Source organism: Lemur catta, chromosome 12 (assembly GCF_020740605.2).
Source record: "Lemur catta isolate mLemCat1 chromosome 12, mLemCat1.pri, whole genome shotgun sequence".
NCBI lineage: Eukaryota > Metazoa > Chordata > Mammalia > Primates > Lemuridae > Lemur > Lemur catta.
In genome coordinates this window covers 74371402-74383845 of record NC_059139.1, presented here as the reverse complement: position 1 = coordinate 74383845, position 12444 = coordinate 74371402, and the positions used below count along the sequence as shown (strand labels likewise).

At 31.8% G+C, this 12444-nt stretch overlaps 1 protein-coding gene across 1 annotated transcript in view; it reads left to right on the top strand.

Annotated features, from left to right (window-relative positions):
• FBXL17 (F-box and leucine rich repeat protein 17) overlaps positions 1–12444 on the top strand; it is a 485075-nt gene that overhangs the window by 38541 nt on the left and 434090 nt on the right. The window lies entirely within an intron of this gene.

The window sequence follows — 12444 nt, the reverse complement described above, 5'->3', positions numbered from 1 at the left end:
TGTTTAGTTTATTCCTAACCTTTGAATTCCTTAAATTTGTTTATAAATTTTCTTCTGCTTATTTTCTTTTTGTGGTTCAGAGGCAAATACTATTTAATCAAAAGCAAAAATCCTCTCAAAGCAGTGATTTTATAAATTGATCATATAACTAAATAGATGCTTATATGTGGTACTTGCATGGTGAAAATTCCTTATCAGTATGTGCTATTGTGTCTTCTAAATTCTGACAGTGAACTCTAGTGCTGGTAAATTGGAAAAAGTCTAATTTAATTGCCAAACATAGGTCTGTGGTTGGAGTTCCTTTTGATACCCTTAGGGATTATTATATTTGTAGATAGTTAGAGTTATTTAATGTCTAGCAAAATGTACACTTGTGAAATAGAGCATTTTACTTGATATGGTGAAAAATGGGATTCAATAGATTAGCTTAGATAATCTGGGTAATTACATAGATTTTATATTTTAAGCACATATGTGTGTAACTCATACACATTTAATGTATTATATTTAATTTTTTAAAGCTATTCAATTTTTTATTGAGATTTAATTCATATACCACAAAATTCACCCTTTCAAAGTATATACTTCATTGGTTTTCACAACAAAATTGTGCAGTCATCACTGATATCTAATTTTAGAACATTTTCATTACCCCCAAAAGGAATCCTGTGCCCGTTAGCTATTACTACTCCCTGTTACTCTCTTCCTCCAGCTCCTGGCTACTGCTAATATACTATTTGTCTCCATGAATTTGCCTATTCTAGATACTTCATATAAGTGGAATCACACAATATGTGGTCTTTTGTGTGTGGCTTATTTCATTTAGTGTGATATTTTTAAGGTTCATACATGTTAAAATGTATCAGACCTTTCTTTCTTTTTATGGCTGAATTATATTCCCAAGCCATTTAATTTTGATTTGATAGGTACATTGTACAAATTAACAGAAAATGTTGTCATTGGGGAGGCACTAACAGGAGTTGTCAACATTGAAAAATGGTATACTGTCATGTGCTACATAATGATATTTTGATCTATGGACCACATATGCAGTAGTGGTTCCATAAGATTATAATACTGTATTTTTACCTTTTCTATGTTTAGATACACAAATATTTACCATTGTGTTACAATTGCCTATAGTATTCAGTACAATAACATGCTGTTCAGGTTTGTAGCCAAGGAGTAATAAGCTATATCATATACCTCAGATGTGTAGTAGGCTTTATTATCTAGGTTTGTATAAGTACACTCTGATGTTTGTATGAAAAATTACCTAACAATGCATTTCTCAGAACATACTCCCTCATTAGGTGATGCATGACTGTACTTGAAAGTGTTGGCTGGGTAGTCCTGAATGTATAGCGTATTTACAAAGAGGAAGTGCTTTTTAAATTGTATCTCAAAAATAAAGAGCTCTTTTTCTTGCCCTCGAAGTTAGTTTATAAAATTTGATAAATATTTGATAAATATATCTCTTATATGAACTTAAGTTTTTGAAAGGTCTCTTGAAGCATCAGCATTTATAGTTAGATACTGCTATTTTAAAAAATGATCTAGTTAAAAAAATTAAAACACCGTGAATCAGAAATAAACACTTTCAATACCATGTAGAATATTTTTCCTTGAAATTACATAGTAAAAATCTTTCACATTTCTCTTTACATTTATTATAAATATAATAATCACTCTTGAGGCAGTGAATTACATCTGCTCGGTCACAGAGACCAAAGTTTTAAATCCTGGTATCTACTTGCTTGCATTGTGACCCTGGGAAAGTTACTTAAGCTCTTTAAACCTCATTTGTAAATGAGGTTATTGATATTTGTCTTTTTGCAGGTTGTGGTTTTGAGGATTAAATGACATAATGTCCTTAAATTGCCTAGTACAAATTCTGACCCACAGGAGACAAGAAAAACCTAGTAGTCTTTATGATATCATGATTGTATTTGTTATCTAACCGTTGGTTTCTGCTTTACATTCAAGATAAATTAAAGGATGGTAATTTTTTTATTCTTCGAGTAATATGGATATTTGTTGATTAATATTTGTTTTCTTGTTGAGTAAACACGGAGAAACGTTTTTATTAGCACATTAAAAAATTTTTAGCCAATGGTTTCCCAAAGAAAACAGCTATTTATATTTTGAAGGTTCTTGTTATGTTCACATTAGTTTTTCCCTAATGTTATGTTACATTGAAAAATTGTTGTTATATACTTAAATGCTAAGGGAATTAGTTCTGTATTTAGTTTTATTTATTGAACATTTTGATTTCATTGGACATTTGATGTAATTTTGCTAAATCTTAAAGGTCAGTTCAATATAATTCTCCCCATTTAAGGTTCTTAGAAAGGAAAATTTAGCATATTAGAACTCTTTATTGGATAATTGAGATATTGGCAACTAACCTCCCATAGGAACTTTGTATTTCTAAAATTTGTGAAATAAGTATTTAAATTACTTGAAGAGCTACAATTTTAAGCAGTTTACATATTTTTACTTTGAGAAGTATTAGTCATTTAACAACAAATAATTTAAATTAGCAACTAATAGAGGTATACGTTTTTCTATACAGAAAACATTGTATTTGAAAGTGTGCCAATAGAATTTAACCTATGCTTTGACAGATACTGATCATTAGCCAAATTATTTTGCTGATTCTTTTAATAAATTGAATCTTCTCAAAAAAGAATATTAGAGCTTTATTGTATAATCTAAAAATGACTATAGCATAGGGTTTTTTTAAAGTATAAACTTTGCTGACTGAAAATATCAAGTTGATTATTTTTTAATACACTGACAGGATTTAAGTATACATCTGTTCATATTATATCGTGGCCTTTAGATGGCAGCATTGTCTTTGTATATTTCAGTCACATAGCTTTTGTGTCCTTGATAGCACTATAAGGATATAATGCTTATACAAGTTTCTGCTGTTATGGTTCATTTTTAATTTTTGTCCTTTAGGTGGTCTTATGGGAAAATTTCCATTTTGAATTTCTGTTTCAGTCATTTTTGAGAAAGACAAGTGCCATACACCTACATGGATATAGCTTGCATTTACCATAAAATTGTTGTGTACAGTCTAGAAATAGATTTGAGGAATGCAACTGTAGTGAGGGTCTGTCTAGCATATTGCATGTATCTTGTCGTCTTCTAGTGATAGATTTTATATCACTTCTGTACTGGCCACAAAGCTATTTTTAAGTCATATTTAGTTTGAGTGTATAGTTATTGGTGATCTAGAAACTTAAGGAAGTATATTCCTTCTACGTCTTTACTCTCTCTGCACTGGATTTTGCCTCTCTACTTTTTGAACAGAGAAGCTCTTTGAGCAGCTTTTTATTCATTTGTACAATGATGGGGTTAGATAGATTTGTTTTTTGTTTTTTGTTATACAGTCAAATGTTTTAAGGTACTGGGATTTTATGATTTAATTTGAATAATAATTTTAAATAACATCTGTGCTACATCACATATTTGATCAGCATATTTGATACAGCATATTTGATACAGATCTGTATGTGTTACATGTGTATTTGGTCTGTTTTTTTACACCTTCTACTCTGAAGAGTTGGGCTACAGATTTCTTAGTTATCAAGAAAATAAATAGTAATGTATTATGAGTAGATTTTAGAAAGTTATAGGGAAATGATACAGGTTTCCTGGTTGAAACTTGATTTCCCGAAAGTTAATTTAGACCTTTCACTTTTGAATCTTCTGGTTGATATTTTACTAGTTTTATAATTCTGTGACATCTCTTAGAGTTGTTTGGCTGCTGCTGTGATGATACTGTTTTAAATTTTATTATCCTTTGGAGGCTTGTATGGATGAGGTGGGATCTAAATTCACCTCTTAGGCTTCTTTTTCTGGTCTGGAAACATTTTAAGTGGAGATTGAGGCAAATACCATTTTTCGTTGCACTGAACTCAGTTGAAACCTTGATCCTGCTGTTTCCTACTTAAGTGACTTGGTTTAGTTATCTTAATTTTTGTACTTTCATTTTCTCCTTTGCAGAAAGGATATAATACTACTTCAAACATGTTCTTATGAGGATCAGACTAAATGAGATTAAGAGGTAAATCGTCAAATGTGTATCATGGCCTTAAAACACAGAAAGGTTTTTTTTTCCTCTCCCTATCAGGTTTTGCCTTCTGCAGTGTACCAATTTGAATTGGCCTGTCTCAGTGCCTAGTATTACCTACTATGGTCTGATTTCACCCATCATCCACTAACAGTTTAATTCTGTTTTTGCTGTTTGCTGTGGTTTGAGGCAGTTAGGTGAATAGACTGGTAACCATGTTGATCATCTGCTGGGGTAGTATGTAAGATAAACGTGTGTCAGAGTTTAAATAGCAGTATTTAATTTAGCATTATATGAAAGCTTGAATTTTCTGATTCTTTTTTCAATGTAGAGTTACTACCTAAAGGGGTTTTCTGTGTGAGTTAATATATTAAAGGGGTTGATTGTTCTTGTCCCCCTGTCCGCCACTATACTCCTGATATCTTTTTTTTCAAGCACTCCTTGTAAAGTGAGTTTACTTGTAATCTCAGGTATGAATAATTTACATTTTTGAGGGATTTTGTTTTCTGAGTACTCACTTCAGCTTCTAAAATCTCCCAGGGTAGATACTCACCTTCAGTGCTATCTTCTCTCTCACTGGATGGGGTGTTTAGTTATACCCAGGGTGGTAGTTTTTAGGGAACAGTGATATTTGAGTATGGCATTCTAAACAAGGTGACCTAAAGATACTGAACCTCATCTTATTATTGTATACTACTATCTTAGTCTGTTTGGGCTATTATACCAAAATACTATAAACTGGATAGCTTACAAACAACAAAAATTTATTTGCCACAGTTCTGGACTTGGGAAGTCCAAAATCAAGGCACTGGCAGATTTGGTGTCTGGTGAGGGTCTGCTTCCTGGTTCATGGATGGATGCCTTCTCTGTGTCCTCACATGGTGCAACGGGAGAACAAGCTCCCTTGAGTCTATTTTATAAAGGCGCTAATCTCATTTAGTAGGGTTCTGCCCTCATGATCTAATCACTTCCCAAAGGCCCCACCGCTTAATGCCATCATCTTGGGGGTTTCAAACTACGAATTTTGCTGGCGGGTGGGGCGAGGGTGGGGACACACAAACATTCAGACCCTAGCAACTGCATTTCAGGATTTTGCTATCATTTATTGATAATATAAAATATTTAATCAGAGTTATCTTTTATTGAATATTTATAATAGGCAAGATGCTGTTTTATATAATTAATCCTCTTAACTACCATATGAGGTAGCTATTTTTATCCCATTTTGCAGATGAGGAAATTTTTATCCCATTTCACTAGAGAGGTTAAGTGACAACAAATAGGTGTCAAAGTCAAGATTCTAACCCAGATCTGTTAAGATTCCTAAACCTTTCTTCTCAATACTTTGGATTATATGGATACATTACAGATGGTGCTAATCCATACACTTTTAAACCAAACACCAACTTCCAAAAGGCATTGTCTCCTTTTAAAACACTTATAGACAGTTGCTGTGAGATATCAAAGGAAGAAGTTAATTATTAGTGTGAGTAGAAGATCTTTTTGCTAGAATGATAACTGATTTCAGGGAAAGTCGCAAGTACCAATAGAAATATATTGAAAATTTTTCTAGGAAAATTACTAAAATTATCAAAGAGGAAAACTATCTTCAAGATAGTATTTAATATTGATCTTAATCCTGTACAAATAGGAATATAATTAACTTTAGACAGAGTTTTTCTGTTTTACGGAGATTATTTTATATTTTTGTGACATTGAGATTCAGAGGCTAGTACCATTTCATATATGTCCAATAGATTTAATGGAAATTTTAATGGGTTCATGAACTGATAACTCTCTACTCTGTTCTTTAATACTTGTTTCAAATGTTAACCTTTGAACACCTACTGTGGGCCAAGCACTGTGAGAGGTGTTGAGGAATTAGATAAGAGTTAAACTGCCAAAGAGAGGAGATCCTGGTCTGGTGTCAAGTGCTATGGAAACACCAATTGCAAAGATAGTTATTTTTATTGAGGGACAAGGGGGGAATGAGAAAATCATATAAATAGAAGGTGACATTTGAACTGAGTCTTTTTTTTTTTTTTTTTTTTTGAGACAGAGTCTCGCTCTGTTGCCCGGGTTGGAGTGAGTGCCGTGGCGTCAGCCTAGCTCACAGCAACCTCAGACTCCTGGGCTTAAGCGATCCTACTGCATCAGCCTCCCAAGTAGCTGGGACTACAGGCATGCGCCACCATGCCCGGCTAATTTTTTCTATATATATTTTTAGTTGGCCCGATCATTTCTTTCTATTTTTTTTTTAGTAGAGATGGGGGTCTCACTCTTGCTCAGGCTGGTCTCGAACTCCTGACCTCGAGCGATCCACCCGCCTCGGCCTCCCAGAGTGCTAGGATTACAGGCGTGAGCCACCGCGCCCGGCCTTGAACTGAGTCTTGAATGATGTATAGTGATATGATTATGAAAGCAAACATTTTTTGGGGGGAAGGTGATTGCAGTTATGGGAAACAGCAGTAGCAAAGATAAGGCATCAGGAAAATATGTGAAATGTTTAATAAGTGGTAGATGTTACAGTGACATTAGATTTATAGGGCTGGGTAGTGGGGGAAATGTTCATATTTGGGTCTGGAACAGGACTGGTCTGTGAAATTTCTTCAGCATCATACTATGGAATTTGGAAGTCTGTATAATAAGGATTATAGCATAGGATTTCAGCAAATGTGAAATATCAGGTTTTTGGGTTTTTTTTTTCAATTTTGAGAAATTAAGAAAAATATAGAATACTGAAAAGAATAATAATATCCCATAAGGCCATCACCCAGAAATTGACAGTTTTTAACATTTTGTTAAATCTTCTGCTGCTTCTTGAATTAATAAAGTGAATAAACTTTGTCCTTGTTGTCTTGCATCCCTGGTATCATCCCATTGTGTCCTTCCAAAGGCTAATACTATGATGATCTAAAATACTTTAAAAAATACTTTAATGTCTATGTAGATAACCATGACATTTGGTATTGGTTAGTTTGTGGTCATGTATAATTTGTATCTGGTGTCATATGGTTAAGTATCTGGTCTTAAAAAGTATGTATCCTTCTGGAATTTGTATTTTTACTTTTATTTTTGAGATCTAGCTGTAATGAATAGGTAACTAATATTTTTAATTGTTAGTTTTCTATCATATGTATCTCCTGTTTATTCATTCCCTAATGAAGGATATTATATGCTTCCAGTGTTGTACTGTCACAGGCAATGTTGCAGTAAAATCCTTGGGCAAGTCTCCTGTAGTTATCTATAAGAGTTTCTCTAGTGTATATATTTAGAAGTGTAATTATAGGGTACGCATACATGTACATCTTTCAATTTTTACTAGATCATACCAAATGGCTCTCTATTAGTAACTGAAATCATGCTTTAGAGGTGTATCTTGCTGATGGATTGTCAACTTCTTTGAGGTACCTGGTCATCTTTTAAATCCATTCCTCTGAGTGTTGGAGTATAATAGATATTCAATAAATGTTGATTTAATGACAAATCGGTTACTACTATATTGAACATCCTTTGAAAAATGTATTTCTTCAAGTATTTTGGAGGGATATACTTTAAAAAGAATATTCATTTCAGTATATAAATAAAAGCTTTAAAATAGTTTAAAGAACAAGCAGTCAATCTTTTTTTTGACTTTTCAAGTAAGAAGATTTCTTTGATCTGTTTACCATATTAATGATGCCATTCTTTGTGTATCATATTTATTCAGCCAAAGTCATTAATGTACTCAAGGAGTGTTTTCTGGGACAATTGTCTTTGACAACATGCAGTTCTGATCAGCTAGAATATAGCTTCTTCTTTTCAGAATTATGTTGATTTGTACATTCTTACTGTTAATAAAATTGATTTTATTTTGTTGAAGTGGTATTTGAAAGATACAGTTTAATTAAAAACAGGAGTTTTTGTGACAGAATAATTTCAGTCTGAAGAATAAGTACATTTTCACTCATTATAAATTCTTTGCTAGATCTTAGCCTTTCATTTTCTTTTTAATCTATTGATATCTTTCTCTTAAGACTATCTTTTTAAAAAATCTATCAGATATCTTGGCAGGAATGTGAACAAATTGTGTTCTATCATTTGAAAGGCATAGAAAGCAATAAAGAGTGAATGTGTGTGTGTATATATTTTTTTCTTTTCCTGTGTGCTAGTGTTGTATGGAAAGCAGGCAGTGACTTGGATAATATCCAAATAATTTTTCTTTGGGATGTGTTAATTTTTTTTTGCCTAGTAAATTTACCTGCCTAATTATATTAGTTTAGTAATATTAAAATTAGTTCACAAACTCTGGGGACTCATCAACTGATGATAGGAACTTGCCAATGCAGAGAGGATCTCAGGAGGAAGCTAGCTTAGTATTAAAAACTCTGATAAAGATATCCCAATGTGGATAATGTAGAATTTATTATGCTTAAAAATAGACTCCAAATAGTATTTATGAATTCTTTTTTTTTAAAAAGATTTTTTCTTGATCAAATTCTAGAATACTTATTTTAGGTAAAATTTATAGTTGGTATGTTAGTGTTGTAATTCTTTTGCTGTTTTTTTTTTCTCCACATGTATATATATTCTATAGTTTAAGTCTTTAAATGTAATTTTTATTTACTTTCTTTTAGGATAACATATTAATAAGTCAGAAAGATTTGAAATAAATCAGATGTAAGTGTTAAAGTGCAGTCTTGGATTTTGTGCTCAAGGATTGGCAACAGGAGATAGTAGGTTGAGATGAGGAAGTGGAGTCATTAGGCTTAGCAGATAGAAATTTTGTAAGATTAGATGGCAGTGGGATGCTGGGAGTACTTTAAACCTATCATTTATGAGCATATGTTCCTCACCTAGCTTTCAAACCTGCAGTCAACAAGTGAGATGTATTGTTTGGATCTAGGAAGAAGTTTTGGCTTATGCTTTCCTTTATCCACAGCAATGTGGTGCTAGGGTTTTAGGATATCTAAGACTTAATCCCATTTATTATTTTAGTGATTAGGCTTAAGGGGAGGAGAATTGGGGAATTTGCTTTTTTTTCTTTTTTTTAAAGATTTGCCTTTCTGAATATAGTTTACAAACTGTAGTTGAATCTGACTTCCAGGTCATAGGATGCACTTTTCCCATCATTTTATTGCAGTAATTATCACTAAGATACATTGTCGTGAAAGTCCTGTGCCACTTGTGTTTCACCAGACGACCCTGTCTTCAGGCAAAAGATATACAGGTTGTGTTTCTATCTAAACCTGTGTGGTAAGTACTGTTTCTATTAGTGCTTCAGATTTTACTTACTTGCATTATGTAGGTTATCTTCCTTTGCTGTCTTTTTTGAAATTTTTTTTTAAAGGTTTGAACATGAAGTCGCCTGATGGGCAGTTGAAGGATGAGTAGTCACGAGAGTGTTGGGATGAATTCTTTTTCTTTGACTGTACCTTCTGGATTTTAGTAGCTGAGAAGTTTAAAAGCCAGATGAAGCTGTACTATTTTGATATTTACTTTTTTTTTGAACTCTTCTTCTGTTGCATCTTATTTTGTGTGACCACATCTAGGTTGTAGAAAAAATTATAGTATTTTTTTTTAATGGCTGCTGTACTTCGTTAGTTTTGGTTTCTAAAGTATGATAGTAGAAGTACTTCAGAAGAGTTTAGGGGTAGAAAATTTGTGTTGTCTGTTACCAGTTCTTCATTGGCTATTTTTGATTAGAGTATAAAATCTAGATATTTATTATTCATTTTAATAAGATATATAAATAAACATACTGAGAATCTATAAGCCAAAGAAAAGCAGTTGTAAATAAGTCTTTTTAATTGAGCTGTATTTAGATAATTATTCTTTTATGTTCCTTTGTATTGAATATTTTTGAGAATATAAAGAGGAGAGCATATATTTGTATTTATTACTGTTTAAATGTCCATGTGAATGCCTAGAGATTATAAAATTATTTGCATCATGTTCTGCTAGCTTTTCATTTTGACTCCTTTGAAAACATAATAGAATTAGGTTATGCTGTGATTTGTACTCTCAGTGGGGAAGCAAAATATATTTCCTTGTCTTTTTACTAGGTTAATATTTACTTTAAATATTGGAAGATAATTTTGTAGTTTGATATTTTCGTATGTTTTAAGTTGTTGCAAGACACAATTATTTATATATATATATATATACACACACACATACCACTCTTCCATTAATACACTAATAAGTCTTTTTTTAATCATGTGTAACTGTAGGCAGTTCCATTATGTACTCTAGAATACATTCTATAAATTGTAATTGTTTTAAGCTTGCTAGTGAAGAATTTAATGGAAAATAGTGTGAAAATTTAAAAGATATATTGTATAATATTCCTCTGAATTCACTTGTGAACTAAGATGTTTCCAAAGGTTGGCTTTTATTTATCATATCTACAACCTAGGAGTACTTTTACTAAAATACTGTTTTCATCGTTTCAGAGATCTGTAGTGGCTCACTTCAAAGATTTTTCCAGTTACTAATCTATGTCCTATTACTTTCTCTACTTGTCTGTTTATTCTTCATTTCCTCTTGTCATCTTACTTTCTTCTAGTATATGTTCATTACCTTCAAGCTCAGCTGATATTATTTTTTCTCAGTTATTCTTTAAGAATTCTACCACATTTAGTACTTTGCCATATTCTGTGAGCTTCCGGTGTTTAATCCGTTCTTATTGGTCCATTGATAATTTGTTGTAGGTTTGAGGGTTTTAGTTTAGTATTGCCTCTCAGTGTAACTCCTTAAAACAGGGATGAGATTGCCTCTTAAAAAAATCTGTATGTAGTTACTGAGTGTATATTCTTCAGTGTTTTGACTAAATGGATAGTTGTTAGGACTTCTTAAAAATGAAATTTTTTCTATATGAAAATTATAAATTTTCTGAAAAGGATTGCCAATGAAGATAAACCATTTATATACTCAAGTCTTTTTAGTTTAGGTCTGAAAAAATTCTTTTTGAGACAAGAAAGAGTTTCTTTTAAAATCATATTTTAAGTGAGACACATGTCAGTAACTTTAAATATTATTTGTACTTTAATGTGTACATAAAACTATAGCTTTTAGAACATAAGATTCAATTTATATTAACAACTGAATTGGTGAAATATACTTTATTCTATAGCGGGGTCAAGTGACTTAGTGTTCATATCAGATTAATGGCATTGATTAAGTAAAATTCCAAATAAGTTTGTCTTTTTTACGAATTAAGTAGTTTTTAGGAAATGATTTCTTAAAAGTGAAAGTTGAAACTCATGGCTTAAGAAATTTTTTAATGCAAAATACCTATTATATATTTTTATTTCTTGGTTTACATCCTATGGAGGATATTTGGTTTGTTTCATTATTTCCATCAATGCATTTTTTCATGCTTCTACTTTCAGACAACCCTAACAAAAATCTCTCAAGACTGCTCAAAAGTGTGGTCTCTTTTCTTTTGTCATACTTTAATTACCTGATTCTTGAAAAGATGACAGTTAACTAGTTTCTTCTATGGTTGAGTTTGTTTAGGAGAGCTTGACTTTATTATTGCAATTAGAAAGGGATTAAATACAGTATTTGATATATATCTTTGTTGCTTGGTGTCAGCGAAATACATCAAGCAGATCTGATGTTAAGTTTCATTCAGAACGCTGACATTGTATGCCTTGAGTAAAATACCATGCAGAAATCATCATTTGTTTTTACTACTTTATATAAAATTCTTAGTTTTTGATTTCATCAGTTCTATTTATTATTATTTTTTCTTTAATATGTTCTAACAGTTTTGTAGAATCAAAAATTAGGGCAACAATGCCCAAGAAGCAGCATAGATATCTTGTTAGAATAATGCACTTTGCTTCTTCATTTTCTTGGAGGAGTAAGTGACATTTGGACAATTTGAGGGAAAAAGAAATTGGGCAAGTATTGGTTTTGTCAACTGTATTGTTTATCCTTGGATTAAATTATGTTTTTTCTATCTAGAAGTGACATCAATCACTTTTTTTCTAATATACTTTATATTATGATGTTTTTAGATTATGGAATCAAGAACAGTTTTTTTTTAAGAATATAATTATACTAATTGCTGATCAGTATAAGACTAGGAGGTATTTCACATCATTTTCAGTCTATTGTGTGCATTTGCCTAGTGTCACAGGTTAATTCTTTAGACATGGGTACCTTCCTTCTTTCTTCCATCAAGACATAGCTTTCTTCAAATATTGTAGAAACTTCCTCCAGTTATTAAAATCAACTTGTAACCACCTTAATACTTACCCTCTATCTCTGAGCTTCTATAAATATATGTGCATGTCTAAGATTATTTGTTTTTATGCATTATAATATTAAATTTACATGTATATCTCACTGATCATGAAGTTTCCTTTTCT